The sequence below is a fragment of the Oryctolagus cuniculus genome, chromosome 18, assembly GCF_964237555.1.
Source record: "Oryctolagus cuniculus chromosome 18, mOryCun1.1, whole genome shotgun sequence".
Classification (NCBI taxonomy): domain Eukaryota; kingdom Metazoa; phylum Chordata; class Mammalia; order Lagomorpha; family Leporidae; genus Oryctolagus; species Oryctolagus cuniculus.
In genome coordinates, this window is record NC_091449.1 from 18,772,553 (window position 1) to 18,799,681 (window position 27,129).

The 27,129-nt window shown below is 52.5% G+C and overlaps 1 long non-coding RNA gene across 5 annotated transcripts; it reads right to left on the reverse strand.

The window, feature by feature from the left end:
• Window positions 1-762: 762 nt before the first annotated feature.
• LOC138846473 (uncharacterized) lies at window positions 763-16,400 on the reverse strand. 5 transcript variants are annotated; one of them, XR_011383979.1, is made up of 7 exons: window positions 16,246-16,399; window positions 13,751-16,059; window positions 13,043-13,119; window positions 11,964-12,936; window positions 11,312-11,381; window positions 5,980-11,160; window positions 763-5,352 (listed from the first exon to the last, which is right to left on the reverse strand). It is a non-coding gene; the product is annotated as an uncharacterized lncRNA (long non-coding RNA). The 5 variants fall into 5 exon arrangements; XR_011383977.1 differs by having other exon boundaries at window positions 13,043-16,059; window positions 16,246-16,400; XR_011383978.1 differs by having other exon boundaries at window positions 763-4,209; window positions 4,822-5,352; window positions 11,964-16,059; window positions 16,246-16,400.
• Between the last annotated feature and the right edge of the window lie 10,729 nt (window positions 16,401-27,129).

Consider the following 27,129-nt stretch of genomic DNA (forward strand, 5'->3'; position numbering starts at 1 on the left):
CGTCTTGTTGGAGCCAACACACTGTGCTCCTGCATCGGAGGCTGGGGGAGCTCTCTGGAGGGTCTAGGCAGAGCAGCACCGCCCCTTGGTGACCCGGCGTGTGGGCCTGTAGGGCTGCAGCCTCAGGGGCTGGAAGGGCTCGGGACAACTCAGTCTGGGGAGATGCCTCTCTCCCGATACCACCTGCTGGTGCTGATGGAGGCACAGGGCCCTTTAAACCGCCCAGGGGGTTCAAGGTTCAAGTTCAGAAAAAAAACTCCATTGCTGTGCTTACGCTGGTTTGCAGGTCATACTTGCTGCTTGTTATGTGAGTTTCCCAAGGCAATGAAAAGGTCGATCATCTTATCTCCTGCAACTTGGCTGCCATCAGACACCTAGAACAAGCCCCTATTCTACACCAAAAACTTCATATGGCAGAAAGCAACACAAAATCACTTTTCCCGGAGCTAACAATGAGCCAATGCAAACACCTAGTGCACTCTTGCAAGAATTGTGCCCCCTCGCCCCGTCAGCCCCACTGCTACAAGCAGGAGTGAACCCGCGAGGACTTGCTCCTAAGAAGCTCTGGCAAGTGGACGTCACCCACATGAACTCCTTGGGTCAACTTAAGTTTGTCCAAGTGGTGGGAGATACTTATTCAAAGGCTGTATTTGCAGCAGCCCAATCCGGAGAAAAGGCTAGAAATGTGATAAAGGCGGTTAAGTCAGCCCTGCTGGTCCTCGGTGTCCCCTGGAAAATAAAGACTGATAACGGGCCAGCGTATACACCACAGGAATTTAATTCCTTCCTGAGGTCCTGGAACATACAGTGTGACACAGGTATCCCATACCTGTGAGAGACATGTGGGGTCAAGCCAGGGATGCTGCAGCCACGGCCGCCCAGGTCTAGGGGAGAGCACAGAGGTGACACAGGCCCTCCAACCATGGCTGTTCCTATTGTGCTGATCTGTCCCAGAGGTCACGGGCACTCACAGCTGCTGCTCTCCCACCCTGACCCAGTTCCCACAGGGCACAGCTGAATCTCAGGCATTGCCTGCAGGGTCCTGAGTGGGTCTTTGCCTGGGGCTGGGGGCTGTGGAGCTGCCTACGCTCTCCAGGAACACGGGGAAGCTTGCTGCCGCTGGGCACCGGGGTCACAAACTGGAGCAAACTCCTTTCCATGGAACAATTTAATACAGACTCAGCACCACCTGAGGGTGGCGGTGGGGGAGGGGGCGGGGAGGAGAGTACAGTGGCTCCTGGCACGGCTGTTGTCTTCCAGTGTCAGGGTGTCCTGGCCCCAGGAAGAGCCTGGGCGGTGGGGGCTCAACCAAGTGCATAGGATGCCGTGAAGACACACGGAAGGCTGCTGCCCAGCCTGGGCAGGACAGATGCTGGACTCGGCCTCTCTTCTAGGAGGCACCCATCATCCAGGTGCCCCACAGAATAAGAGGTAAGGAGGCCTCTGGCCAGGGAGGGCACGCGGGCCTGGTCTCCCATCCCAGGGCTGGCTCTGGCCGGCTCCAGCCCGTGACTGTCCCCAGAGTGCGTGGGGCTGCCATGCCAGTAGGGGGGAGTCTTCAGCTGTGGCCCCCAGGCGGGGACAGCCTGCATGGGCCCTGGTTCTGGGGGCTCTGAGGCCTGTGGAGGAGCCCACATCCACAGGCCCTCCCGGCTGCCAGCGTCGGAGGAGTCGTCCTCCCTGTGCTCTGGCCCGCTCAGGTTAGGGAGACTGGCGCACTGGCACAGGCCTCCCCTCCCCCACGAGGTCTCCGTGGGGCTGGCAGAACCTGGAGACTCTGCGGTCCCCACAGGGGAGCCCAGGCCGAGGGGCTCTGGGCTGCCTTCCCAGCTCTCCTCCTCCTCCATGCCTTCCCTCTTGGTGATGCGGAGGCCAAAGCTTCCTGGAGGACGGATCATCACTGCACGGGTAGCGGGACCCCTGGTCTGCTCCCACACTGCCACTGTGTCCTGAATGGTGATTTTGGCCTTCGGAGCAGTGGGGGCAGGAACGTGCATCTGGGGGACGCGTGCCTGCCCCAGGGGCCTGCTGCACTGTTCGATGGCCTTGGCTGGAAGAAGAAGAGACGCGGTTTGCTTCTCCACAGCCCCCGTCTGGCCTGCAGGGTGCCTGCCCCGACCTCATCCTGGGGTCCCCATCACCACGTGTGACGCTGAGGACTCTTCCAGGCTGCTGGCCCCAGACGGGAGGGTGTGTGCAGCCCGGGCAAGGGGAGCCCTGGGACACCACCGGCTCCTCCTGCACAGCCCCACAGGGTGGATGGCCCTGAACTCCTTGCCTCACTCTCATCTCTGGGGACCCAGGCACCAACTCAGGACCCCATCACCTACCCCACCTGACCTGCTGCGCCCTAACAGTGCATTGGCTGATTTCCCGCATCTGAGTCCCTCCTACATGGCTGGAAAGGAACTGAGCCTAAGATGATGGGGGTGAGAGCTGGGGCTGTGGGGCAGACATGGAGTCCGGTTCAGGACTTGGGGACAGGGAATGCAGTTTCTAAAGAGGTGGCAGGGGTGCCCTGTGTCCTCTGCCCCTGGGCCACTGTCTCTTTCCTGGTGAGACTGGGCTGTCACCGCTACTGTCCCAGGAGCACCCAAGGAGGCAGCACCTGGAGGCACAGTGGGGCCTCCCCAGTGCCTGGACAGCCTGCACCTGGGCCCCCACTTAGAGCCTCTAGAGCTGGGACAAGCCCATCTCTGCTCTGCATGGGGACCCAGGCGCTCAGGTCCATGATGGCAGCAGCAGCAGGGGATGAGCACGGGGACCCCTCCCCACTAGAGCCCAGAAGCCAGCGATGCTCCGGGTCCCGCTGCCTTCTGTTGGCCCGAGGCTAGGGCTGCACAGCCCACACTCTTGTTTTCTGCCGTGGGGCCCCCAGCCCTGCCTCTGTGCCCAGCCCTGCTCGCAGGAGTGCACTCGGCCCCCACAACTGCGCTCAGGGCACCTGGGCCTTCCAGGGGTTCTCAGATGGCTGAAGGGGATCCAGTGCCGGTAGCCTTTACATCACTGCACAGGGTCTCCCACAGCCCCACCTCCCTCTAGCCCTGCCCACATGCAGGTGGGAGCCCCGCCCACCCCTGTCCTAGGAGGGTCCTGTGTGCAGACAGCTGTGGTCATTGGGCCAGGAGCCTGTGTGGGGTCAGTTGGGGAGGGGCCCCCTGGGCAGGCAGGGCCACTTCTCATCTTGCTGGAGTGGGGGTCCAGCTGTGCTCCAGGCTCCTGGGGGCACTGAGCCAGGGCACCTGCTCCAGACCTGGGCAGGGTAGCTCAAGGCGGGGCCTCCAATCCACTCCAGAGTGGGGGTCAGCCGAGGAGCCAGAGCCACAAATGTCCTGAGGACAGCTCCACGGCCCGGCCCCAGAGTGGTGGGGGGAGAGCCGGCACCCACAGGAGGATTCTGGGAAGCTGCCCGAGGCCCTGCCAGGCCATGCTGACAGAGCTTCAGAAAGCAGAACTGCTGAGCCCGGGGAGGACAAGGAGGACCAGGAAGAGGTGAGGCCCTGGGCGGGGATGTCAGGGCCTGGCACTCCCACTACTGACTCCCCCAAGGGAGCATGGGACGGGGCCGTGTGCTGGACTCACCTTCGGGAGGCAGGAGGCACTGGAGCTTCCCCAGCTCACGCATGGAGGCCCGCAGCTGCCTGATGACCGCGTCCTCGCTCAGAGACCAGGCCTGCTTCAGGGTCACCTGCAGGAACTCCCGGAGGTGGTCCCGGGGCATCTTCAGCAGGCGCTCTAGACATGGGGGTGGGTGTCAGGCTGGGAGGGGCCCTAGGGATGGCGCAGCCACCATGGCTGCTCCAAGCCCTGTCCCAGCACCAGACATGGGCTGCAGACACCCTTGGACACCCTTGGGTGTCACGCCAACCACTAGAGGGACTGCTCAGGGGCCAATTTCCAGTGCGATGACCCTGGCCACTTCTCCTTGTGGTCTGTGGGGGCCTGGGATTGGGGATGCAACAGGGGGATTCTCAGTGCCCTCCTGAAGGGAACCCAGGCCTCCCAAACCCCCTCATCCCTCCCTCAAGCCCTGCTCCCGAGGGACAGGCAGGGGACCCCCAGCTCCTCCGTCCCCAGCACCCGGGCCTCTGTGGGCCCTGAGGACTCACTTTGATGGATCTTGAGGGCCGTGTATGCCATGGCAGGGAGCACGTGCTCGCCCTCCAGGATGTATATATCCCATATTCTCAGAGCCAGGGGGAATGGCACCTGGGGACAGAGGCATTGGAGGACCCGCCCATCAGGGCCTCAGCAGGGCCCACAGGGGTGGGTGTGCAGTGTCACTCCCCTAGGACAGAGGGAGACTCCAGGAGGCTGATCACACAAGAAGGCCAGAGCTCCTCCTGGGAGGGGAGGGGAGGCCATGCCTCATGGCCACATCCCTGCCCACTCAGCGAACCAGACCCACAGAGGATGACCATGTCCTGTCCTGGACCCTGGGGGTCTGCACACTTTGGAAGCCACACTGGAGATGCCAGACACCCCAGGGACCTGGGGAGGGCTCAGCCCTTGGGCTGTGCTGCCACCAGCCTCTGCCTCGGGGGGTCTATGGATCTCCTGCCTCTCACTGTAGGGCTCTGGCCTTTGCCAGGCTCTCAGGATGGGTCCTGGTGGGACCTGTCCCCTCCTTGCTGGCTCTGAGGCTCAGCCTCAGCTTGGACCACCCTTAGCAGGGCTGGACAGGGCCTGCCTGGTCTGCACAGCAGGCTCCCTCCTGTGTCTGCTGGGGCTGGGGGAGCTCAGAGTCACAGGCCACCAGCACCAGAGAACCAGGCACTGGGGCAGGAGCTTCCCTGGGCAAGGGGTCCCCGGGGCACTTACCCCATCCAGGAAGCACTGGATGTACCAGTGGGTGGTGGAATCCTCCAGGCACACACCCTCCTTCTCCTAAGAAAAGGCAGAGGCAGAGGGGGCTCAGGGCCCAGGGCCCAGGGCCCAGGCCTGACTCCCTCTAATCTGAGCCCTGGGGCAGAGCCCCTGGGTGCAGGAAGCCCAGCAGCAGGGGCATCCCCCCTCCCAGCCATGCAGGTTCCTGAAGGGACACAGGTCCCTCCTTCCACTCTGCTCTGGGGACAGCGTCTCCCTTCAATCTACGCCAACTCTGGGGGACCAAGTGCTGGACAACAAACCAACACCCAAGCTGCCGTGGACCCCCGTAACCAAGGAAAGTTTTGGTGAGGATGTGGCCTCCCCTGGCTCAGGAAGCAGTCCCATGAGCCCAGAGCCCCCAAGAGGAGAAAGGAGATGCTTAACTTACCAGGTGTTTCTCCAGGGAGGGGAGCACGCGATGCACAATGAGCCCCAGGTGTTGCTGGAATCGCTCCAGTTTGGGGGTGTTTGGTTTGTAGAAACCTGAGTAGAATCAGCCACACCCTCATGTGAGAGCCTCCTCCTAGGAAGGCTGGAGAGCCCCAGGCCTGGGTGGGGTGCTTCTGAGCACTGAGGGTCAGGGGAGGCTGGACCAGGGGCAGGTGGGGATGAACGTGGCCAGGGCAGAGGATCTGCTTGGGAGGTGGGTGCAGGTGGGTGACTGTGTGCAGCCCAGGCCTGGCTGCCCCCTGGAGCCTGCTGGGGTGGGTGCAAGTCAGACTGGGTGCCTCCTGACCATTCCAAGACTCAGGAGCGAGGAGGGGTGACCCTACAGGGGATGCTGCCTTCCACAAGTTCCCTGGGTGTGGCTCTGTGCTTGAGAGTTGTGTACAGACGTGTGAGGCAGAAGAGTCAGAATCGACCTGAGTCACTGGACAAGGACAGGACCCCTTGTTCTGAAGGTTCTCACACCCAGGATGGCCATGGCCAAGCTGCAGGGCCTTTGGGTGGTGGTAAAAGAAGGGGGCTGGCTCAGTCTGGGAGGCCTCTGCCAGCCCTGGCTTCCTGGGAGCCCCCCCCCAACACTGTGACACTGTCCTGCACATTCAGGAGCCAGTGAGGGCCGTGCACGGACTTGCATGCACTGGGCCCCACACGCCATCCACCTACCGTGCATCGCATGCTTCCTGCTTTCCATGAGCTGCACCAGGGCCCAGAAAGCGTCCTCCTCGGGCATATACATGAGCAACAGCGCCACCACATGGCTCAGACCCTGGCTGTAGCCCACCTCCTGCAAGATCCCAGAATACCTTTAGGAGACCTCCCCTGGCAAGAATGATATCCTAGGATGGCCCACCTCTCAGGCAGATCAGGGTCACCCACTGAAGGATCCAGGAAGATTTAGGCACAGGGAGCCCCTGTGCCTGAATCCTGCCACTTGGTGTCAGCTGCCCAAGAATTGGAGCCCAGAGAAGTTCTCCAAGTTCCTGGAGGGAATCCTGCAGGGCCTGAGCTTAGGCAGCACAGGGGGAGAGCTCAAGTATGGACACCTGTTACCCCCAAGATGTCAGCATGGGCCAGGTTGCTGTGGGAATCCAGATCCATGCCCATGGAAGCTTCTGGACCCCTGAGCTCTGCAGGTGAGCCGGTGGCCCTTTCTCACATGAGGAAGAAGTAAGCCAGGAAGTGCTACCAGGACCGGAACAGGAGGTGTGCCTCTGGCATGGGTGCAGGCCTGGGCTTCCTGAATGCCAGGCCCCCCTGGGAACCAGGGCACCAGGCAGGGTTGGCCAGTGGCAGGTCAGGGGGATGGGGATGTCCAGGCCTTGCTGGGTCACCCATGGAGCCCTGCGCCTGCTCCACTCATGGGAAAGTCTGAGTGGGTGGTTGTGGCAGTGGCGCTGTACAGAGTGGGATTCAGGCCCATGGGTCCAACCACAGGGCTGGTGGGTGTAATGGCATCAGTGGGACCCAGAGCAAAGTCGTACACCTGATCTGCCCTGCCTTCGCCCCCCGCCCCACTGCGTGGAATGCTAGTCCTGGGAGGGGCATCCCAACACGGCCAAGCTCCTGGGGTCTGGAGCCCAGCCCAGGAGAAGGCTGCCTTTCTCCTCCCAGAACTTGAGGTTGGGTCCAAGAGGCTCAGAGCCTGGCCTCCACCGCTCTTCCTCAGAGCTGTGGATGAGCGAGGCCCCCTCAACCCAGGCTGAGATCTTTGTGACCAGGGGTGCCCTGCAGGGACTGCCGGGATAGCACCTGCGCTATGATCCCAGAATACTCACAGGATTGTAGACGGAATAGGCCATCAGTATGTGGAATAAGGCCTGTTGGCTGGAAGAGAGAGGACAGAGGCCGTGTGTCTTGTGCTGCCGAGGCTCTCAGTGCAGCTCTGCCTAACAGAGCCTGACAGCCACACGCAGGGCCCGTGACACTCTGCTCATGTGCAGTGACGTCGTCAGGGCACCTGCGTGTTGTCCACCATGTGGGTGAGCGCCGCCTGCAGGGACACGCACACCTCCCAGGGCGCAGTCACGTGCACTTTCATTTCCCAGGTGGGTGTTCAGGGCACAGGTGAGCGTCCCACTGTGGGAGTGCAGTCCCGTGGGTCCAAGCTGTGGAGAGTCAGCCTCCCATGCACGTTCAGCCTTGTAGGGAGCAGCACCCGGCGTCCTCAGTGGTTTTAGTTCCCCCCTCCCACAGCTGTGCGCTGGTGCCCCTTTGTGCTGTAGGGAATAAGCGTGTGTTCATGCGCTGAGGAGGTGAATTGTGTGTGCGTTCATGAAGGGTCCCCCCGAGCCTGTGTTCCCGGGGTACTGGGGGGCTGCCCACTGCTTCCTTGTGACTGAGTTGAAGGGCTCCTTGAATATTCTGGAAACAACACCTTTATTAGATAGATTGCTACTATTGTCTCCCCTGGTGTTTCTTTTCATTTCATTCTCTCCACAGTGTCTTTGGGAAAGTTTGTGTACTATAGAAAAGGCAAGTTTGTTTTCTGTGCTCAATGAACTGTTGTAGGCTTGCACCCAATCTTCCCTAGGGACCCCATGTGCCCCAGGACCCTTGCTCCTCCCACCCGCGGGTCCTCCCCAGCCCAGAGGCCTCACTTCATTCCGTAACGTTCCCGGAACATGAGGTGGTTTCTGAAAGTCCATGCGATGGCGGAGTCGATGTGATGGAAGTGAGTGGCGCCCAGCCTGGCCAGCTCTTTCATCTCCTGCAGGGCAGGGACAAGGGGGGGGCAGCCTCAAGAACTGCCCAAGCCCCATTGCCACACAAGGACCTCAAGTCCACGTCAGCTCTTCTGGCTGACAGGGAGTTCCCTGCAAGCGCTCATTCCTTTCTGGGTCCCGCCTTGAGGGAGGGTCATGGGCTCCCTAACTTGCCTCAGTGCCCACGTAACCCTGACGGTCAGCAGCAGACAGGGGCTCTGAAAGGTCCCTGTGCACTCCCCCTGCCTGCCTCAGCTCTCAGCACGACGTGGTCTGCCCCCAGCCAGGCTTCTGAGCCTTCTCACTGACATCTCAGGCCCTGCCCTCCAGGAGTCAGCCACAGCCTGACCACTGCTCCATGCTGCCCCCTGCTGGAGGGGCCCATCTCCATCTCGACATTGCAAGCCGCCCTTGGCTTGGAGCTGAGCCTGGGCAATGACTGTCTCCAGGCCCAGCTCCCAGGGCCAGCCCCAGACTGCAGACTTGGGGGAGGCAGGGTGGGCCACACAGCTGGGCCCTGCTCCCTGATGGCAGCCAGGGGCCATGAGAGCCAGCTGCAGCTGACAGCCCTCTGCCCACACCAGTCCTCACTCCCTCCTTTCCCAGAAGCATTGAGAGCTGTCTGACCATTGGAGCGGCCTCTCCAGGCAAGGGCAATGCCAGGGGCTGCAAGTCCATGTGAAGGCAGGGCCAGCTGTGGGCAGGCCTAGGTGAGGGCCGGCCAGCTGCGGGCAGGCCTTGTTAGCACAGAGCCTGTGGGGCTCCCTACCTCACACCATTGTGATCTCATCCTGGGAGACCCCCGCCCATCAGGGACCAGCAAGTCCTCTCTTCTGGCCGTATGCCAAGCTGCCCAGGTGAGCTCAGCAGAGAGCAGGTTAAAGCCTCTGGCACAAAACACACCTGTCCAGTCCCAGCTGGGTCTGAGGAGACGTGGAGGAGGCACTGACTAGGATCTAGGGAGAGGAAGGCAGGATGGGGAGGAGGCTCCCGAGGGCTCAGTGAGGGACGGTCCTCCACGGAGACTCAGGCTCCTGAGCAGGCCCGAGCAGGCCGGGCCCCCTTGGGCTGAGTGCAGAGCCGTACCGCGTATTTGCCCGGGTTCTGGGCCTTCCTCTTGTCCACCTCCAGCATCACGGCCCACACCTTCCCGCGCACCTGGGCAGGGATGCCTTTGTAGATTCTGCGCTGAAACTACAGGAAAGAGGAGGCTCTGGTGAGTGGTGAACGTGGCCACTCGTGGAGGCAGCGCAGGGTGAGACAGCAGAGGGAGAAGCCAGGGGCTCCCTGTGTATTGGCAGAGGGAGTATCTGCCCAGATGGGGGCCTTATGACCCACAGTGACTGGAGGGCCAAGGGCTCAGGGGCACCGGCTCTGCCGTGTACGGAGTGGCCGCTACAGGGCTCCTGGAACCACGCCTGCCCTGCATCCGGGATTGTCTTCAGCAGTGACTTCAGATTTTCTACCAGGACAGTGTCCTGTGTGTATGGGGAGGTGTGCCCATGACCTGTGTCTCTAGGGACTGGACAGTTGCCCCTGGGCATCTGAGAGGCAGGCGGTGCCTGGCACAGGAATGGGCACTGCTCAAACCCCAATTCAGCTCTCAGTGTTCCCGAGGGGCCCTCATCGCCACGGTACCTTGTCACTGCCGCGGTATTTACTATGGTTCTTGATCATCTTTATCCACTTCTGGATCCTTCTTACCTCCTGTTTACGCTGGAAAACGAGACAGGATGGCGTGAGCCCAGCTTGGGGCTCTGAGAGGGGCCCTCGGATGCAGCTCAGGAGCTCTGTGGGCGCTCAAATGGAAGGAGCCAGAAAAGGCACAGACCGTGAGCCCCAGATCTTCTGTCTGGGGGAGCATCGGTGGCCTGGCCTCTGACCCGAGCTGCCCCTTCGTCAAGGAGAGCCCCTGAGCTCCAGCCAGGTCACTCCCAACCATGCCAATGAGTCAGGGCGGCCGACAGCAGACACCCCTGAGCTGCGGCTCACTTCTGGGACAGGTGAGTGTGGTAAGATGTCAGCAGGTGCCATATAAGTACCGCATCGCAGGACCTTATGGCGCTCCCACTCACCACTGCCGAGCCCCACGTGCCCCCTCTGCCCAGCTCTGCTTCCAGATGACTGGCCCATGGCCAAGGACTTGTCCTTACCTTTGCCCCCGGGGTGCTGTATTGGGGCAACTTCTGCTCACTGGAAAGCAAGGGAGGCGGAGAGGTGAGGACAGGACCACAACAGGCACCGCGACCTCCCTAGTGGGCCAGGGAAGGACCAGCTTCATCCTCTCAGCCCAGGGGACTGAGATGGGGAGGGAGGGGCTGGTGACCATGAGCACAGGGAGCCTAGGGCCAGGCAGGGGCCCTTGCTGCCAGTGGGGGGCTCCAGGCCTGTCAGAGGTCCACCTTCGTGGGTGTGTGGCAGCCCCCCACAGCGGTTGTGGGGTGGCTGTCCTGAGCAGGGCCAGGCTGCCCAGGGCTGAGGCAGCTATATCCCCACATCAGCTCTGCCCAGGACGTCACCCTGGAACTGACCGAGTCTGGGTGGCCTGCCTGAGAGATGCTCAGTGCTGTGAGTGTGCACCTGGGGCTCGAGGCACCTGGGACCCCCACACCCCTCAGGGTCCCCCACTGCCCACCCTCCCCCCGTGCCCTGGCCTCCTGAGGTCATGCGCCCCACCTTACCCCCTCCTCTGTCAGCCCAGACCCTGACCATCTCTCCACCACTCTGCTCCTACTTATTCTCCAGGTTCTGGCACAACATGGAGGCAGAAGCCCTCATCCCCGTGCTAAGGTGGGCTGCTGAGTCATGCCAGAGATGGCCCGAGATGGCTCCATCCCTCCAGGTCACCGGAGCCCACCCTCCAGCAACGGGGCCTCTCTCCCCGACATCTGTGGGAACAGCCTCCACGTCTGACTCCTGCCCCCAAATGCTGACCAGTGCCTGCCTGTGACCACAGCTGAGCTCAAGGTCGGGACCCGGGGACAGGTGTGCCGCCTCATGTTGGGGTTTCTGACCCCAGTCCCGCCCTGGGGTGAGCTGGGGTGCGGAGGACTCACTGCAGGAACCCAAGCCTGTCTGGGACGAGGCAGCCGCCCTCATCGTCCTCTTCTTCGGGCACCAACAGTGCCGCTCCTCGGCATCCCTGCAGCCGAGAGGGACCCGGGATGAGAAGTCACTGGGGGACCTGTCCACCTGCCCCCTCCCCCGTGTCCCCAGGGAGGCTGGGTCTGGCTCTCACAGGCACAGTCCTTGAGGCAGGGCCCCACCTCCTCCCCCAGCACCCTGGCCGGTACCTGCTCATATTGTCTGAAGAGCGCTGCTCGCTCCTGGGCCCTCCGGGACCTCAGGGCATTCATATCCAATCTGTAAGACACACACGCACATGGGAGCCAGCACCGGGGAGCCCACAGGAATGCTGCCCTGAGGGCTGTCCCCCTGGTCAGAGGGGGGACTGCCACACAGCCAGGCAGGCAGGCACCTGGTGTCTGGGTCCCTGGAGGATGACTTGTGCAGAGCTCAGGGACTAGGGACGGTTGGGGAAGGACAGCCCCCACCTTGCCTCCCCTGCCCTCAGAAAGGGCGCTCCTCCCCCAGGCTGGCATCCATGTGTCCTCCAGGGAGCCCAAGTCTACGGGGCTCCCTGGCCTGCTACCAGCTCCCGCATCTCTGGGGCTCTCAGAGCCGGCCTCCCTGCCCACCTGATACCAGCTGACCCGACACCTAGTCTTGAACCCATGTCCAGACAGGGACTCACACCCAGGCCCATTCAACACTGGTGACCAGCAGAGCGGGAAGAATGAGAAAACTGTATACACGCTCTGCACACAGGGGCAGCACTCAGAGCTCCACCACATCACTCATGGAATCCAGTGTGGGAGACCAGAGCCACCCCCTGGCAGGACCTTCCCCACACCACAGCTCATGCAGAGAGCAAGTGCCACTCACCTCCATCGCGAATCCATGTGATTCTCTGAAATGCGCCTGCTGCCTACACTACCAACTGGTCAGTTGGGCAGTAGACGCACTACTGGCCTCTGGTCGCCTCCCAGCCCAGAGTGCGCATCTCAGTGACTGTGACATCACAGAAGCCTGCCAGCCAATCCCTAGTGGCTCTGCTGTGGCAGGGCTCAGGGTCCTCAGGCCTGGCTTCATTAAAGGTCACCAGAAGTGGGGCCTGTGTTCTCCCCAGGGCCCAGGTGAAGAGGTCTTTACTGGTGCTCCCACCACCCCTGTCTCCCATACCACAGATGGCCCAAGTGCTTGGGCCCCAGCACTCACATTAGAGACCCATATGGAGTTCTAGGCTCCTGGCTTCAGCCAGACCCAGCCTTGGCCACTGGGCCATTTGGGGAGTGAATCAGTAGATGGAAGATTCTCTCTCTCTCTCTCTCTCTCTCTCTGTTTCTCTAACTCTGCCTTTCAAATAAATAAGTATTTAAAAAACAAATAGAATTAGACCACTCATCAATCCATCAGAGGACAAGGGCCCACTTGCTGGCTGCAGTCCAGGGTTGGTTTCCCCCAATATGCTGCAGGATCACAGTTACTGGAACTCTCGCCTGTGGTGAATGAGACGAGCTACATATGTATGGGGGTAATGCCGGTGTCAACAAAGGCTCTTGAACTTGAAAAATACATGAGAAATGGCAACTTTAAGGACTGTATAATTGGTTAGTTTTCTGTAACCTCCATAGAATACCTAAAGAAAACAAATGGTCAGACTTTAAAATAAATGAACTCTGAGAATGTTAGCAAAGCCAGAAAGCTCCCTTGTTTAAGGTATTCTCACCCTGCAGCAAGAGAGCAGGCTTAGCTGAAAACTACTGACGAGGTGCAGTTATAATGCAGTAGAGCTTCTGCACTCCTATTCTGCATTCAATTCACGGCCCTGGAAGGTCTGTCACACTGAAGTCAGCACCTGATACGGAACGAGTTGCACCTTGAGATCTGGGATGTATTTCAGTGGATGCATTTGAAAATACTTGAGGGGCTGGCGCTGTGACGTAGCGGGTAAAGCTGCCAACCTGCAGTGCCGGCATCCCATATGGCCGCTGGTTCGAGTCCTGGCTGCTCCACTTCTGATCCAGCTCTCTGCTATGGCCTGGGAAAGCAGTAGAAGATGGCCCAAGTCCTTGGGCCCCTGCACACATGTGGGAGACCTGGAAGAAGATCCTGGCTCCTGCCTTCAGATCAGCACAGCTCCGGCCATTGTGGCCAACTGGGAAGTGAACCAGTGGATGGAAGACCTCTCTCTCTCTCTCTCTCTCCTCTCTCTCTCTCTCCCTCTCCTTCTCTATGTAACTCTGACTTTCAAATAAATAAATAATTCTAAAAAAAGAAAAGAAAATATTTGCACTCGATGCTACTGGGCTAATAGATGTGGTCGCCACCTCCTTTTGGGAGGACAGGGGCCTCCCTTTATCTGGAGACCATCTAGAAGCCTCACCTAAGACAGAGGCTTCCCAAGATACTGAGGGTTCTTTCTGAGGACAGCTCATGCCTGCCCTACGAAGCAGAGTGGGAGAGTGTGGAAATCGGGAAGAATGTGTAGGTGAAAGAGGAGAGGAGGGAGGGAGAGAGAGGGAGAGAGAGAGAAAAGTGGGAGGGAGGCAGGAAGGGCAGGAGGGGGCGGGGAAGAGAGGGGAATGCTAGCTGCCAAGCACTGAGCAGTATAATTGGCACCACCACTGCCGGACATCCGGGTACAACAACATGGGGACCCGGCTGCTTACCGTGGCCTGATCAGGCTGAGCATCTTCATTTCCCCTTCGAATTTCCCCGTCACTCTCTGCAAAGTGCTGTAAAGGAGCACGGCCCAGGTGACCCAATCTTGCTGATGCCTTCATCTCTATTAGTTTGTGCAGAGATGTTTTCCTCGACAGGAAAAGGACCGAAGCTGCCTCTCCCTGCGTCACTTTATGTCACGGTGTCATTTATTCTCCAATTCAGTGAGGACAGATCCGTGCAGGAACCATCACCGGTGCCAAACTGAAGATACAGCCAACGCAGGAGGGACCTGAGGTGCACCAGGAAGTCAGCTGGGAGATCATGAGGCATGTTTACACGTTCCCCAGATGTCCTGGGTGCTGGCATTACGCAGGTCTGTGAAGTTCCGCGGGTGAGAGTAACAGCACAGAGGACATTCCCGTTCCCCTCAGCACCTGTGAGTTTACCTTCAGCTTCAGATGAGCACAGTATCTTATACACAACAGGCTCCTCCCTCCAGTGGCTGGATCTCTGAAAAAAGACTAAAATCCATTCAAATGCAATAATAAAAAAAAAATGTAGTGTCATCATTCAAACAGAAAAGGACACATATTAAAAATACAAGGCGGGGCCGGCACTGTGGTGCAGTGGGCTAAGCCGCAGCCTGCAGGGCCAGCATCCCATATGGGTGCCAGTTCTAGACCTAGCTGCTCCACTTCTGATCCAGCTCCCTACTGATGTGCCTGGGAAAACTCCAGAAGATGGCCCAAGTCCTTGGGCCCCGCACCCATGCAGGAGACGTGGAAGAAGATCCTGGCTCCTGGCTTCGGATCAGTTTAGCTCCAGTTGTTGTGGCCATTTGAGGAGTGAACCAGCGGATGGAAGATCTCTCTCTCTCTCTCTCTTTCTCTCTCTCTTTCTCTCTGCCTCTCTGTAACTCTTTCAAATAAGTAAATCTTTTTTTTTTTTAAATATTCCTTCTTGCATGAAGAAGTCTATATTAAATCCTTCAACTGATTGGATATGGCCCACCCCAAATCATAAAGGTTAATGTGCTTTACTCAAAGACCACTGATTTCAACGTTAATCTTATCCAAAAAATGCCTTTGCAGAAGCAGCCAGAATATTTTCTGGCCAATTACAAAATCAACATGAAGGGAGTAGGCAGCAAGCCCTCTCCCTGTAGTTTCCAGGTTAACGGAGTTCAGAGGGAGAGGAGCAGTCTGCACGTGCACAGCCGCTGTACCTGGGAAAGCCTGCGGAACACAGTGGATGGACACGCGTGCAGAGCTGGGAATCAATTCCAAGGCCAAAGCCTGCTGCTACCATCAAGCAGAATCCTATTCCGTCCTCAAATGTTATTGAGCTGACAACAGGAGACAGTGTGATGTGGGCTTAATAAAAGCTGGGTTGGAAGGCAAAGTGAATCTTACATTTGCCTGAATTCAGCTTTACTGCTACATAAACAAAAAGAACTACTCCGTAAAAGCTCCAGGCAGTTCAGAGAAATGTTACTGGAAAAGTAATCAAGAAGAGTAACAAAACTGTAATGCATGGTAGGACAGAAAGATACATGTCTTTTAAATTTAGGTAATAGTTGTTTAATTAGCCTGATTGTATTTATTTTCTTTTTCAAGGAAATTATTTTTAATATTTTTCATTTATTCATTTGAGAGGTAGAGTTACAAAGGGGGGGGGGGGAGAGACAGAGAGAGAGCTTCCATCTGCTGGTTCACTCCCCAGATGGCTGCAATGGCTGGAGCTGAACTGATCCAAAGCCAGGAGCCAGGAGCTTCTTCCAGGTCTCCCACACGGGTGCAGGAGCCCAAGGACTTGGTCCATCTTTTACTGCTTTCCCAGACCATAGCAGGAAGCGGTATAGGAAGTGGAGCAGCCAGGATTCAAACAGGTGTCCATATGAGATGCCAGCGCCAGCCCCTCAAGAAAAATCTTAAGACCACACAACAATATAGCTTATAATTTTATTTTATTTTTTAAAGATTTATTTATTTACTTGAAAGAATTACACAGAGAGCAAAGGAGAGGCAGAGAGAGAGAGAGAGAGAGAAAGGTCTTCCATCAGCTGGTTCACTCCCCAGTTGGCCACAATGGCCGGAGCCGCGCTGATCTGAAGCCAGGAGCCAGGAGCTTCTTCCAGGTCTCCCACGTGGGTGCAGGGGCCCAAGCACTTGGGCCATCTTCCTCTGCTTTCCCAGGCCATAGCAGTGAGCTGGATCGGAAGTGGAGCAGCCGGGACTAGAACCGGAGCCCATATGGGATGTCGGCACTTCAGGCCAGGGCGTTAATCCGCTACGCCAAAGCGTCGGCCCCTAGCCTATAATTTTAATATTTAACAAAAATTAAATCGTTTTATCAGAGGGCGGCTACATTTCCCTCACATGTTTAGTCTATCATTAGCAATACCAGGTTACTTTACGCCTATTAATATTTTATTGAATAATATAAGTTATTTTGAATAGCTACCATATTTTCACGTTAACGTCAGGAAACATTTTAGTACCTACTACAGGTTTTTTTGTCATCTCCCAGCTCCTGGTTCTGCGGCCAGCGCGCTCCTGCGCCTGCGCACTCCCAGTCCCCAGGGCGCCAGGTGGGCAGTCCTTGCGCGGCCGTTTTACGCCTCTGGACTACATTTCCCAAAGGCCACTGAGGCCAGGCCAATTTAGTTTGGACTACATTTCCCAGAGGCCATCGGGGACAACCAGGACCCCGGATCCCACTGCCAGTTTTTCGTTACCGTAGCCCAGCCAGCAGCGAGCTTAGGCTAAGGCAGTGCGTGTTCTCTGGGGAAGGGCTTTGCAGACTCCGACCAACCCCACGGGGTAACCAGGGCTTGAGTGAAGACGACAACAATAATGGGAGGAACTGGGGGACCTCTGCGGACGTGCGCCGGCGCGGGACCCGGACCCTAACAGGCGGCGAGCGCGAGGGCAGGGAGGCTCCGTGGGCTCTGGCGGGGTCTCAGGCGCGGGGGTCGTTGCGTGCGCTCGTGCGCGTGCCCGCGAGGACTGGGTGCCCCTGCGTCCGTTAGCTGTGGAGGTGCCGCCGTGACCTAGGCCTCGGGCTCGGCTTCCAGCCGCCGCGCGGGTCCGCACCGGGCAGTGGGCCCGCGCCGGGGCGATTACCAAGCCTTCCGGTGATGTTCTCCCGCAGGAGACGCAGAACTACGATTGCACGAGTTCTCTGTCGCGTGTGTGTGTTTATCCAGTCACTCCTGTATTTGAGAGAGCGAGGGAGACAGACAGGTCCCCTTTCCGCGGGCGCGCTCCCCAGATGCCCTCAACGGCCAGGTGTGGGCCAGGCCGGAGCCTGGAGCCCGCGCTGCCTCCCAGGGGTGCGCCAGCAGGGAGCCGGTCTGGGTGGCCTCGGGCTGCGGGATGCGGTGTCCCGGCACCGTGCTGACCGCTGCTGACCTTTCTGAGCCAGAGGGGTCTTCAGGGGACCTCCCCCGCGGAGACTGCGCCTCCTGCCAGGCTGGGAGCTTGGGGAAGCAGCGCCCGGCTCCCTTTCCCTCCCGTTGGTTCTGGATGTGAGGCTGTGCTGGGAATGGCCGTGCGCACGATCAGAGCTCAAGACCGTGCAGCTGGCTAGGTCAGGGACGCTCACGTGATGGACTGGTGGGCGGGGAATAGGGTTAGTCCTGAGAAGGGGTACCCGTGTGAGCCCGAGATGTGCACAGTTACGGGCAGTGGTAGTCAAGAAGTGTTTAAGTTCTTTAGGAATCCCATCTAATATGAGATTTTCTAAGATATTTTGCAAGGTTCTTGTGGGCAATATTTTGGTTATTTAGTGAAGGAGAACAGGGGTTTGGCAAGTTTGTGAGCATCTTTTCCGTAGGCAAGATTCCGTCCACTTTGCATTCATTCGCTTAGTCTATAACCACCACTTAGCCAGAGTTATGTCTTCCAGAGAAGACTCTTGTTAGTGAATGAGCCTAATTATATTGATAAAGTACAATTAATGGATGTGCATATGAAATTTCTGAAGGCAGAGTTAATACAGACTTGTGAAAAAAATGAGTAACCTGAAGATAGAATAGTTATTTAGGGATGCATTCTCTCCCTCTTTCTTGCTAGCTTGTGACTAGGGTTCTGTTTTGTGTCTAGAATAGATTCACGCTAACCACTTATGTTAGGAAGCAAAAGACTCTTAATTCTTAGTTTAAAAAGGAGGCTGTGGACTTCGTACCATGCGCATGCGTGCTCCAGGAAGAGAAGAGCACGCCCTGAGCCTCCTGTTGTCTGAAAAAGACCCTCGAGGCTGGCGTGGCTCAGCAGGCTAGGCCACCACTTGCGATGCTGACGTCCTGTGTTGGAGTACCTGCTGCACCTGCAAAAGTAGCAGAAGATGGTCCGAGTGCTTGGGCCCCTGCCATCTGTATGGGAGACCCGGATGGATGGAATTCCTGGTTCCTGGCTTTGGTCTGGCTCAGATCTGGCTGTTGTCACCATTTGAAGAGTGAACCAATAGGTGGAAGATCTCTTTCTCTCTCTGCCTCTCCCTCTCACTCTCTCTCTCCTTCTGACATTCTGCCTTTCAAATAAATAAATCATTGAAAAATTGTATTATCTCTTAAGGATTATAGCAGTGTTATGTAAAAGCTGTTAGTGCAGGTAAAAGGACTTCCAAAGACCTGTCGTACAAATTACTTTCCCAGTGACAAGCTTTGATATTTCCAGCCATCATATCAGAGTGGGGCCTCTTTAGTGTGGGAGAAATTCAAGTGTCAATTCAAGTGTCAGTCTTTTCTGCTTTTTTTTAAGAATGATTTTTTAAAAAATTATTTATTTGAAAGGCAGAGTTAGAGGCAGAGAGAGAGAGAGAAAAAAAAAGGTCTTCCATCCACTGGTTCACTCCCCAAATGGCTGCAATGGCTGGAGCGGAGCCTATCCAAAGCCAGGAGCTTCTTTGGGGTCTCTGTGGGTGCAGGGGCCCAAGCACGGGGCCATATTCCACTGCTTTCCCAGGCCATCGCAGAGAGCTGGATTGGAAGTGGAGCAGCTGGGACTCAAACTGGCACCTTATACAAGATGCTGGCACTGCAGGAGGCGACTTTACCCACTACACCACAGTGTCAGCCCTGTAGAACGATATTCTTAAGGCTGCTTTCTAAATTTTGTGCTTAAAATTATAATAAAGCATGCCAGAGAGATGTGTCCACAAAAAATAGAAGCAACGTTCTTCTTTTGTAAAAATGAAATAAAGGGCATGTAATGTTCTTCATATAATAACTTCAATAATAACAGCTAACTCATGTTATACAATTCTTCTATTAAGTGTTTTCTGTGGGTTTTCTTACTCTTCAAGAGAACCATATGTAGTGACTGGTGTTCTTAACCCTGTATTAGTGATGAGAAAATTGAGCCTGAGCGAGTTCTTCTATTTTCTCCACTTGTCCTGTCTTGGCTGACCTCACCCTCTCCTGGCACCATGAAAAAAGTTCTGGCTTGGGTGATATGAACTGTTTTTCAACATCCAGAGTGTGAGGGTGGAACGAGGAGAATCTATCAAGGAGAGCCATGGAGCCCAGTGTCAGACGTAGATCAGCCTGCTCCAGGGGGGCCTGGCCGGAACCCTGCAGGCGTCAGCCTCCTCCAGAGGGGCCTGGCCGGAACACTGTAGGCGTTTGTGATTCTGCCTCCAGGAAGAGGTCTGCCCTGCGTGCAGCTGTGAGCAGCTGGGTTCCGTGGGCTTCGACCCCCCCACTCTTCCCAAATTTTGTCTGCAGGTAGTCGTAGCCTGTAAGGAGGCTGACAGGGAGGGACAAGAAGGTTTATTGGCCTCCGTCATCTGTGGACATCGAAGCCTCCTTTTCTTCTCCCAGCTTGGGTTTCCCAGAGTCTGATAGAACTCCAACAGAGACGGATTGGTTCTCACGTTCCTAAAGGCATGGCTCACGTAAGTCGGTGTTTCTCCTTGAAATGCTGGGATTTGTAGGTTACATAAGTATTTTTCATGAATTAGCCTGAAGTGTTCTGCCTAAGACGGCACCATCTAATCACCTACCTCTTGAATTCCTCCTGTTTGGAGGAATGATGCCAAGTACCTGTTTCCTCCTTATAAGACTGTTGTTTTCTAACTGGCGTTCATGCATTCATTGAGTAAATTACGGAGCAGGTATGATGTGGGATGTCTTGCCGGGGAGCTACCATAGGGCAGTGAAGGAGTGAAATGTCCTAGAAAATTGTTTAAGCTCCCCGGGCAGTCTGTGGCTGGGGGGTTAGAGCCATGGGCTTCACCTGATGGCTTCATTGGACCACACGTCAGAAGATTTGGAATTCCCCAGGGACCTGATGAGATGACTGATCACCTTGTTAATAGGTTGAGATCTCATGTCAAAGTGCCAGTTTGTGTTCCAGCTGTTCTGCTTCTGAACTAGATCCCTGCTGATGTGCCTGGGAAAGCAGTGGATCATAGTCCAAGTTTTTGGGCCCTGCCCCCTGCATGGGAGACCCTGGATGGAGTTCCAAGTTCCAGGCTTTGGCCATTGTAGCCATTTGGGGAGTGAATCAGGGAATGAATGCTTTCTCTCTTTCCTCTCTCTATTACTGTGCCTTTCAAATAAATAAATAATCTTGAAACAACAAAAAAAGCAGGGGCACCAGTTCGAGTCCCCACTAATCCATGTCCGATCCAGCTCTCTGCTATGGCCTGGGAAAGCAGTAGAAGATGGCCCAAGTCCTTGGGCCCCTGCACCCATGTGAAAGACCTGGCTCCTGGCTTCAGATTGGCAGCTCCAGCTGTTTCAGCCAATTGGGGAGTGAACCAGCGAATGGAAGACCTCTCTCTCTGCCTCTCCTTCTCTCTGTGTGTAACTCTGACTTTCATATAAATAAATAAATCTTTTTTTTAAAAAAAGCAGGAAGAAGTGTTGAGAAAGGGGTACCAAATAACAATGTGAAAGTATTTTCTTAGATTGACAGAATTAGACCAAGCTGAGACATTTGGTTCAGTGTATATTTACAAAGATGAAATAATTCGCCAACTCTTACTCCCATTCTTAAGATGACTTTTAGGCCAGTTATGGAACTCCATCAGATTCCCAGCTCGGTGGCAGAGACCCAACGACTTGGGCCATCACCTGCTGCCTCCCACAGTGTACATTAGCAAGAAGCTAGAATTGGAAGTGGAGCTGGTACTAGAACTCAGGTGTTCTGATACAGGGTGTAGACATTGCAAAGTGGTGTCTTACCGCTTCGCCAAATATCCATCCCAATTTTTTTACCCACTTTGTTGAGCTATGACTGACATACAAAAAGCTGTACATATTTAATTAATATAATTTGAAGAGTTTAGGAACCCATGAATCTGATATTTTCCTTCCTTTTTGGCACAAGATATCTGAACTTTACCTGTACCTTCTCTGTCTCACTCTAGACATTGTTTCAAGGATTCCCTCATTCATATTAGTGGATTAACAATGATTGCCCTTTAGTATCCTGATTTAACTTATTTTTGTCCAATTATTTTGTTTGTTGCTTGTTATCAGCCAATTCCTTCTGTATATCAATGGGTTATAATTTTGTGCTGATTGACATGGGTTGGGCCCACTCTTGAAGAATGTATTAATGTGTACTGCTTGTAACAAACTATGCTTGTAATAAACTATCATAGACTTAGTAGCTTAAAACCACCCTCAATTGTAGTTCTATAGAGTAGAAGTCCAGTGCAGCATAGCCAAGTCAAGATATCAACTACAGCTGGCATTGTGGCGTACATGTTGAGCTGCTGCTTGTTATACAAGCATCCCATATTGGAGCTTCAAGTCCCAGCTGCTCACTTCTGATTCAGTTCCATTAATGTGCATAGGAAGGCAGCAGAGAGTGGCCCAATTGCTTGGGACCCTGCTACCCATGTGGGAAACCCAGCTGGAGTCACTAGCTCCTGTCTTTGGCCTGGCCCAGACCTGGCTGTAGCAGCCATTTAGGGAGTGAACCAGTGGATAGAAGATCTGTGTTCCTCCCCTTCTGCCTGTCACTCTGCCTTTCAAATAAGTTAATTAAGTAAATATGTGGAGAAAAAACTGATATCAACCATAGCTGCTGTTCTTTGGGGCTCAGGGTCCTCTTCCGAGCTCACCGGTTACTGGCAGAATTTATCTCTGTCTGGCAGGAGCCATCCTTCTCACGCTGTGACTATCCTGACTTCCCTTCTGCTACATCTCTCTGACTTCTTGCACCCCCAGCAAGGAAAAAGCTCTGCTTTGAGGGCCCATCTGGAGTGATCCAGTCCCTATCATAAATCAACTGATAAGTATTTCTTTGCCATGTGATACAACATATTCACTGGCTTAGCAAGTGGGCAAAGGGCATGAGAGCCAAAATAATGTCTAGTACAGGGAGTTTGGGAGAAATAAATGAAGAATATATTGCTATTTATATACTGAAAGCCAGTGGGAAAGCAAAGAAATGAAGTAATAGGAACAGAAAATAAATGAATGTTCTTAGACAAAGCCAGCAGCTTACAACATTCTTGGTGCAATGACATTTTACCTTAAACATGTATAGGGTGAGAAAGATCTGGTCTGCAAAGAACCCATGCCAAAGGCTTTCTGGGAAATGACACCACCTACACAAAAGATGAGAAAGCTTGTGATACATTCTAGGTGCTGAAAGGGGAAGTGATGTGAATAGGAACCAAGAGAGATGTGGCTTGGCATGAGGCCTGATAGGTAAGCAAGGACCACATTATTTATGAAAAGTTAGATGGATTTTAATTTAAGTGCAAAGAGAAATCTGGAGGAGGGGATGGAGGGATGAAATACAGGTTACACAAGTGAAAATTTCATCTGTGTCAGAAGCATTTGTTACAGATGTTAAAAATTTGATGCACAGGTAGACCTGTAGACTAATGGAACAGAATAGAAACCCCAGACATGAATCCACGTATCTGTATCTACAACAAACTCATCTTTGGCAAACTAGCTAAAATCATTCCCTGTATAAAGGATAGTCTCTTCAATAAGTGGTGTTGGGAAAACTGGATTTCCACACGCAGAAGTTTGAAACAAGATCCCTACCTTAAACCACATAAAAAATTTAACTCAATGGATCCAGGATCTAAACTTAAGACCTGAAACCATTAAATTACTAGAGGAAGACGTAGGTGAACTGCTCTAAGACATTGGCCTAGGCAAAGACTTCTTGGATAAGACTCCAGAAACACAGGCCGTGAAAACAAAAATTGACAAATGGGATTGCATCAGGCTAAAAAGCTTCTGCACAGCAAAGGAAACAAATGACAAAGTGAAGAGGCAACTGACAGAATGGGAGAAAATATTTGCAAACTATGCATTCAATAAAGGATTAAAAACATACAGATGACATAAGGAGCTCAAGAAGCTCAACAACAACAAAACAACCTGCTGAGAAATGGGCAAAGGATATGAGCAGGCATTTTTCAAAGGATAAAATGCAGATAGCAACAGACAAGTGACAAAATGCTCAGGATCACTAGCCATCTAGGAAATGCAAATCAAAACCACAATGAAGTTTCACCTCACCCCAGTTAGAATGTCTTACATAGAGAAATTAACAAACAATAAGTGATGGTGAGGATGTAGAGAAAAAGGTACCCTAATACATTGATGGGAATGCCAGTTAAACGGTATGGAGATTCCTCAGAAAATAAAAATAAATCTTCCATATGACCCAGCTATTTCACTCTTTGGAATATATCCAAAAGAAATGAAATCAGCATATGAAAGAATTGCCTGCACTCTTGTGTTAATAGCAGTTCAACTCACAATAGCTAACATTTGGAATCAACCTAGATGTCCATCAGCTGATGGGCAGACATATCCACCCATACACACACACACGCACACACACACACATATACCTATATACCAAATGTATATATCCATGATGAAATATTACTTAGTATTAAAAAAATGAAATATATCTACAACAGAATGAATACAACTGGAAATCAGTGTGCTAAGTGAAATAAGCCAAACCCAAAAGATAAATATCACAGATTTTTTTCTTATTTGTGATAGTTAATATAATAGTATAAAAATTATGTGGATGTCATATAATTTGGCAATAAGTTATAAATATTGTTTCACTTAATCATACCATGTGAATGACAATATACTCTTCTTTCCCACATTAAAAGAAAGATAGGACTCTTAGGGGTGCTAGTAATGTTTTGTTCTTGGGTGTTGGCTAGGAGTGTGATCAGAGAACAAAGAACTCATCTGTAAACTTACATGCATTTCTTGGTATGTTTATTATATTTCAGTAAAATGCTTTTTTAAAAAAATAGATGCACAGGAACATTCATTCGCTGTGTATTCTGGTTCAGGGGGTCTGGAGGGTGCTTGAATGTCAATGTTTTAATTAGCTCTTCAAATAAAGTGACACCTGTTTCACTAATAACCAGCCTTAGTTTATATAAACTCTCATTAATCTCTTCATTCCTCCTTTTTTGACTATCACAACTATATTTTAGTATTATGGTATTTTGTCTTTTTTCTTCCATAGGAATCTATTTTTTCTACATAGGAAAACAAAAAAAAATTTTAATTTGCTTTCAGATTTGCAATTGAAATGTGAGATAACCAATTATGACGAAATGTCCACTTATAAAAAATGTACATCTTTTGCTGTACATCAGAGTATTCTTAACAGAGAGAGACCATTTGGATACAGGGATGTGGGAAGACTTTTTGTCAAGGCTCAGCATTTGTTCAACATGGCAGAACACATACCCAGGAAAAACAGGAAGAATGTGGGAGGGACTTTAGTAGTGAACATCAATGTGTCATACATCAGAAGTGGTATCTGGGTGAGAAACCATGTAAATGGAAGGCATGTGGGAAGGGCTTTAGTGCTTCTTCATATCTTGTTCAACATCAGAGAACTCACACTGTTAAGAAATTATGAATGTAAAGAATGTGGGAAGGCCTTTAGTCAAGGCTCAGCCTGTGTTAAACATGGGAGAAGGCATGCTGGTGAGAAACCACATGAACATAAGGGATGTTGGAAGGCCTTTCTCAGCAGCCATCAACGTATTGTACATCAAGAGTACTCATACTGGTAAGAAGCCACCTGTGTGTAGAAAATGTGGAAAAGCTTTGTAGTAGCTCATACTTTGTTCAACACCAAAGGATCCATATTGGTGAGAAACCCTATGAATGTGAAGAATGTGGGAAAGCTCTTATAGCCTATGGGAGACTTATTCAGCATCAGAATACTCACACTAGTGAAAACAGTTTGGGTGTAAGGAATGCTCAAAGGCCTTTAGTACCTTTTCATATGGTGTTCAACATGAGAGAATTCACTCTGGTGAGAAGCCCTATGAGTGTGAGGGATGTGGAAAGGCCTTTTCTGTGTCTGGACAACTTACTTACCGAAGTATCCATACTGGTGAGAGGCCATGTGAAGAGAATGTGGAAAAGCTTTTTGTGGTAGCTCATACCCTGTTCAACACCAAAGGATCCATAATGGTGAGAAACCCTATGAATGTGAGGAATGTGGGAAAGCCATTAGCTGTTCTCCATACCTTGTTCAACACAAAAGACTTCGTACTGGTGAGAAACCCTATGAGGGTAAGGAATGTGGCAAGGCCTTCAGCACTGGTGCATAGCTTGTGCAGCATCTGAGAATTCACACTAGAGAGAAACTATATGCAGGAGAGGAATGTGGAAAGACTTTCAGTCGTGGGAATGTGGAGTCTTTCATGTGCGGCTCATTGTTCAGCATCTGAGAACTCATGCTGGTAAGAAAAACTCAAAATGCAAAAATTGTTGGTAGATTTCCAGAGATATTTTCATTTTTCTGATACAGATGCCCCTTGACTTGCAGTGGGATTCTATCAGTATAAACCCATCATGTGTTGAAAATGTCAGACATTGAAAATGCACTTAATACAACACACATAACCTGCTGAATATCATAACTTAGCCTAGTCTGTCTGAAGCATATTCAGAACATTTATAGTAGGCTACACCTGGGAAAAGTTATCTAACACAAAGTCCATTTTATAATAAAATATTGAATATCTCATGTAATTTACCAAAAAGAGTAAAGTTTATGGTGCGGTTTCTACTGAATACATTATCAGTTCACATAATCATAAAGCCAAAGAATCAAAACTCAAACCATTGTAAGTTAGGGCCTGTCTGAATTAGAGAATTTATAATGTAATTCAGAAAATAAGGCTTCATTTGTCATTCTTGTGTTTAAAGTATTAGAATAATCATACCAGTGAACTTTTTGGGAAAGATAATAAACATTATTTAATGTTCACAATGTTGAAAGCATGAAGTTTTATACTTAGATATCAACAGGGGACCAGCATAGTTAACAAACAGGAGAGCCAGTGTGCTTACCACTATGGGGTATTGTTTTCAAAATGATGATTAATAGAACGTGCATTCTTTGCTCAGTAATCTTAGTTTCATTATTTTTTCTACCTGTTAGCGAAACTTTGATCGTAAAACCCTACAGATGTAGTTAGTCTAGCAATGCCTCCCTTTGTCCAGTTTAGAACTGTAGGTGAATCTTTCTGATAAAATTTTGTAGAAGGAAAGGAACAGGAGAGGATATTCATGTGGAAATTACCTCTTACACTGAATCAAGTTTTTGAAAGATACTCACTTTTAATGTGTGTGAAAATGTCAACAGCCTGTGATCTACACTGTCCGAAGTTAAATAGAAATTGGAAGTCAGTAATACAGTAGCAAAGCCAACTACTCCTTTAAACATTCCTTTCTTGACTTTTTTCCTATGAACATTTCAACATAGAGGAAAGTGGAAAGGAGAGCAAAATTGCCACCGTCTTTGATAACATTTTACCTGATTCATTTTTATCTCTGTTGCTTTATGAAGAGAGATGTCGCCCTCTGTTCTTGAAAGCACAGCAGTCTCCTTGTGGGGATTCTACCCTCACGACTTCATCTAAACCTAATCATCCCCCAACTGTCTCACCTTCAAATGGCATCACGTTGAGGATTGGGGCTTCAGCGTATGCATCTGGAGGAGACATACTCAGTCTGTAACATTCTTCCTTCAATAGCATTCTTCCCAAAATTAGCCAAGACTTTCTGGAGAAATGACTACTTCCAGGAATGGACAGAGGTGATTACAGGTGATTGTGGAACAGCTTGGGACAGAGAGCAATGATTCTTTAAAAAAATTAGGATCTTTTCAAAGACACAAAATAGCTAGAGATTCCCATGGGCATGGGTTGTGATGGTCTGAGTATGAAATGCAGGGTCTTAGTCCACCCGTACAGGATGGACTGGGTCCGAGGAAATGTAAATGAGCCACTCACCTGTTCCCCAGCCTCCTGATCCTGGAGACAATCAGACGCAGCTGGGAGCCAAGTCTAGCAAGAACTCGTTTATTTCACACGTAACAGAGCCTTTTATAGCACA